The following is a 5,265-nucleotide window of genomic DNA, read 5'->3' on the forward strand; positions in this document are numbered from 1 at the left end:
GGAGAGCATGTCTGTAGGAAGGAGTTTCAGCTATAGCGTGTTTGAATTTCTCATCTATCTTTTCCTTGTGACACAAGGTCAAGAGCTTAAGATCCTACTTTGAAGAATCTATGGTATATGATAGGATATTCGCAGATGGCCGGGTGGACTCCTAGGAATAGAGCCAAGAGAAGTCATAGGTTTAGACTTTTTGTCCTTACTCGACTCCTAACTTTGCCCATCACAACTTTGCCTCCAGCATTTTATCTTTGGCTCGGCATATTTTTAATTTTATTTTTACATGTTATTTTTAAAACTTCTTTAGTTTGAAAATTTTTAATCTTACAAAAAAGTTATAAAAATAGTCTCATGAACACCCAAATACCCTTTATCTAAGTTCACTAGTTGTTAACATTTTGCCAAATTTGTTTTCTATTTCAATATGTTTTTGTGGAAATGGGTGCGTGCATGCACGCGGTGCGTGCGCGTGCGCGCGCGCACACACACACACACACACACACACACACACACCTTTTTGTGAAAGATCCAAGAGGTTTAAACCTAAGTTTCAGATATCTTGACATTTCACCCAAACATACTTCAAGCATGTTTTTCTTAAGAAAAAGAGAATCCCTGAACTTTTTTTTACCTTTCATGACATTGACATTTTTGAAGAATCCAGGTCAACTACTAATACTTTGCATAATGCTCCTGAATTTTTTGTCTTAGTATTTCCTTATGGTTAGCACCTTTTTCTCCCCCACAGGAATACTTCAGTGTGATTTGTGTCCTGAGTACATCACATCAGAGAACACATGGTCTCAGTATGGTGACATTAAGTTTGATCATTTTGTTCAAGCGGTATCTACCAGACCTTTGCACTGATAAAGGTACCGTTGGTTTTTTTTTTTATTCTTGTTAATTAGTAATTGTAATTGGTGATACTTTGAGACTGTGTGAATATATTATTCCCTAACAGTCTTTCACTCAATGATTTTATATCTATTGATAATTCTTGCCTGAATCAGTTATTACAATGGTGATTGCAAACATTGGTTGGCTAATTCTAACAATTTCACATTTATGAGTTAGCATTCTTCTGTAAACAATGTTGCCTGCTCCTCCTCCCCTCCTTAATTTTTCAAGACTAGTGTTGGTTTGAATTCCTTTTTACTCAATGTGTTATCATTTATTCCAATCATTATTCATTTCGATACTCAAATTGTCCCATATTTAGCAAATGGGAACCCTCTCAAACTGGCTTCTGTATTTCTTTCACGTGACCCCATCAGTTTTTGAGTACGCCCACATTTCCTGGCACAAAATATTCTAAACCCTCATTTTACGCTCCCTACTCCAGCCTAGAATTAGAATCATCCACTTCTCCAAGGAGCCCTGGTTGTTTTTAGTGGGATGTAATCTCTAAGTTCTGGGCACTAGGTGTGTTTATTGCTATTAAAGTGGTATCCACAGCCCTAGCCGGTTTGGCTCAGTGCATAGAGCTTTCGGCCTGCTGCCCAAAGGGTCCCAAGTTTGATTCTGGTCAAGGACACATACCTTGGTGGCAGGCTCCTCCCCTGTCCGAGCCCTGGTCAGGGCTCGTGCAAGAGGCAACCAATTGATGTGTTTTTTCTCACATCGATGTTTCTCTCTGTCTTTCCCTCTCTCTTCCATGCTCCATAAAAATTAATGGAAAATATCCTCAGGTGAGGATTAACAACAACAACAAAAAGTGTTATCCAAAGGTATTTTAAACAGAAAAGAAATGATGGTTGCATATATAACCCACATAAACCTGAGCTACAACGATCCGGTCTTAACATAGTGCTGTTTTCAAAGAAGTTCAATATTCAAGAAATAATTTCAAAAGCAATTTGATTTTAAAATTTTTGTTTTATTTATTGATTGATTTTTGAGAGAGAGAGAGAGAGAGAGAGAGAGAGAGGAGAGAGAAACATCAATTTGTTGTTCCACTTTTTAATGCATTCATTGGTTGCTTCTTGTATGTCCCCTGAATGGGGATTGAACCCACAATCGTGGTGTATCAGGATGATGCTCTAATCAACTGAGCTATCCAGCCAGGGCCAGCAATTTAATTTTTAATAAAATAATTTTTTAATTCCAAAGGAGGGTTCTGTTGATATTACACAGGAAAACTGTTTGCCATATTTATTGAGGTATACTTGACAAATAAAACTCATATATGTAAGGCAGGTGTATGACTCAGTTTGATATATGTATACATTTTGAAATCATTGCCACAATCAAGCTAATTAACATGTCTATCACCTCACAGAGTTATCTCCACTGTCTCACTGGATCTTAGAAAGGATGGCCCAGGAATTCCCTGAAAAGGGTCAGCTGGAGACCACACATACTCTCATTCAACCTCCTTCTCCTCGCCCCCCCCCCCTTCCTTGCATCAGTTAGCAACACTAGCTGGAGGCCAAGAAATGCTTGGACTTCCCAAATTTCCCTGGTTCCCAGAGTTCATAGAACCCTTAACATCTCAGTAATTTTTTCATGGAGCTCATAGGCCAAAATAAACACCTAAGAGTTCCATCTATTAAGTAGTTGAATCCAAACAACTTACTAGGTATTTGTGTCCTAACAGTTTATTAGCCTTTTGAAAAACTAATACATATTAATGGGAAAAAACAATGTATTTATTTCATTTCTATAAAACTACAGTTCCTACTAATGGAATGGCAGTACCTGTTAGGCACTGCAGTTTCTCAAACCTTGGAATCTGACGGGACACCACCACATTCATTTCCACTTAGCCTGAGTGTGGCGTAGGCTATACGCCTTGGTTTGTACATCCACACCCTGTGATGTTTGCACAATGACAACATCACATAACACATTTCTCAGAATGTATCCCTGTCAGTAAGCGGTATATGACTATAGTAGGTCCCGAAATGAACAAAAAAACAAACAAACAAAAAAAACAGGTTGAATCCTAACTCTGCGACTCACTTTGTGATCTTGAACAAGTTACTCAGTACCTCCATTTTCTTTCATGTAAATAGCGATTACGATAGTAGCTGCCTTAAGAATTGTTATATTTAGTGAGATAATTGCCCCCAGAAGATTTGGTTCAGGACTTGGCACGTAATAAATGCTCACTAAATGGTAGCTGTGATTATTAAGTGCCAAAATGAGTAGTAAAGATAATAAGTGCTGTGAGGTGGCTCTGGAGGACAGGGGCGCTTAAGTTGTTTTTTTTTTTAATTTTTTAATTTTTTAAATTTCTTTATTGGTTAAGGTATTACAAATGTGTTGAGTGCTGTAGAGGTTTTGAATAGACAGAGGTTGAGGGAGAAAAAGAGGATTTTCCAGGTAGGAGAGAAAAGATCCTTAAAATTTAAAAGGTCATCCCCAAGAGTAGCTGATTTTAATTTTAATTTGTATTTTTAAAAAGGTCCAACTGCCTTTTAGAAGCATCCTTATTTCAAATTTGATTTGCTCTACTCATTACATTTTGCAGAATACTTGAATATGAATAGTATGTTTTATTATGCATATGAAAGAAAAACATTTCAAATCAAATTCCATGCTCTCTATCCTTAAGGCCCCCTCTGGTTTATCCTTTCTTTATAGTTATTTGCCTGGTTACTATTTTGCATTTTAATTGGACTCTGCCTTTTATTTATTTGCCCTTATTACTGGAATGCTTTTTTAAACTAAATAGTTTTTGGTGTTTCCTATTCAGTAGTTGATGAATGTTTATTACTGTAATTCATTGTTCAGGAAAATGTACCACATCCCACCTCAATCATTGCACTCCATTATCCGTGGGGTGTAAACCACTTCATAGTCATTAAATGAATATGTTATTTGGGAATTAAATCAATGGAAAGAAAAGAAAAGGGTATCCGAAGGTGGTAGGAGGTAAGAGCCGCAGTGATGAGGCTTATGAGGAGCAGCCCTTTCCCAGCAGGCAGGAAATACATAAAAGGCCTCGGCCTTCCCCTCCCTTCACCTCCCCGCTCTGCCCCCCAGGCCACTAAATCTAGTAGAAACTGGCGTTAATCTCTCTTTCAGACTGGAGTGTGGCGGGTGATTGAACAAACTCGTATGGAACATACTGTCTTAGGCTGTGTTGTCTAAGAAAACCTGGAGTCAAGAATTTGACTACCAGTTGTTTATCTGGGAGGTGAATCTAGAAAATACCAGTGGGAGATGGGGGTCCTGGGACAAGAAGGGAAGGAAACCACCAAAGGGTATGTTATTGTCAAGAAGTGTACAGGGCCACTCACTCATTTAAAATATTAAAAACAATAAATGCTTATTGGAGAAATTCCAGAAAAGATATATATATACATAGAGATTATGTACTTATATAGTATTACATGACATAAATGTCAAGAACTGTGAAGGGTCTGAGGTTTGGCCTTACTTGCCAACTAACAAGTTAGCCTGCCACAGATTCACAGGTTCTGGCCGAAGATGGGAGAACCCTGGGTTAGAGGCAAAAGAATGCGTCCCTCATGGCACACCAGGGACCCGCCCTGTCTCACAGGGTGATGGAGAATGGTACAGGTGGATGTGCACACGCAGTATTTAGCATCAAATTCCCCCCCCTCCGTGACTGGGGCTGCTCCTGGGGGCACTAACTCCGTGGCGCTTCTGGTCCATAGATCATGGCACCACACCCAGCTGCCGGGGTCAGTCCTGACCAAAATGTAGCGTTGGCTTTGTCAGCCTCCCTTCTCCAAACTTTCCCAAGGCGACGCTGTCTCCATCTTCCCCAGGAGAAGATGCATTCACATCTTTAAGTGTCTTTGTTTCTTTTGTTTTTTATTATTACCAATGAAGTCTGCCCTTGTAAACTCTTCGCTCTAGCGAGGAGAGGCCTAGGTGCCCCTGTAGTGGGGCACCATGATGGCCCTGCCTGTAGGGTCCCAGTATCATAATAGGAGAAATTTCTACCTTGAATGTTCCCTGAACATAGTCTCCTCTTCCTTATACTCCTTAAGACAAGGAGTTCAAAGAATTAACTAATGTTTCTATAATAAAACTCTTCCATTATTACTTTACCTATTAATACATTTTCTCAATGTCTACATCTATAAAAATTAAAAATAGGAATATAATTGCTGTTGAACTCTCATTTTTGCATAAGTACTAGTCAACCATGGATACATAGACTTAAGAAAAAGCCCATCCAACTTAATAAGTGATGTATATTAAATAAAGGTTTAATAATTAATTTTTTTTTATTAAATCTTTATTGTTCAGGTTACATTTGTTCCTCTTTTTTCCCCCCCCATCACTCCCCTC

At 38.7% G+C, this 5,265-nt stretch overlaps 1 long non-coding RNA gene across 1 annotated transcript in view; it reads left to right on the forward strand.

Annotated features, from left to right (window-relative positions):
• The first annotated feature begins 1,246 nt into the window (after positions 1–1,246).
• LOC106723846 overlaps positions 1,247–5,265 on the forward strand; it is a 12,992-nt gene continuing 8,973 nt past the window's right edge. Inside the window, exon 1 of the long non-coding RNA XR_001359581.1 lies at positions 1,247–1,258. This is a non-coding gene — a long non-coding RNA (uncharacterized LOC106723846). The remainder of the gene's footprint in view (positions 1,259–5,265) is intronic.

Source organism: Myotis brandtii, unplaced genomic scaffold (genome assembly GCF_000412655.1).
Source record: "Myotis brandtii unplaced genomic scaffold, ASM41265v1 scaffold657, whole genome shotgun sequence".
Lineage (NCBI taxonomy): Eukaryota > Metazoa > Chordata > Mammalia > Chiroptera > Vespertilionidae > Myotis > Myotis brandtii.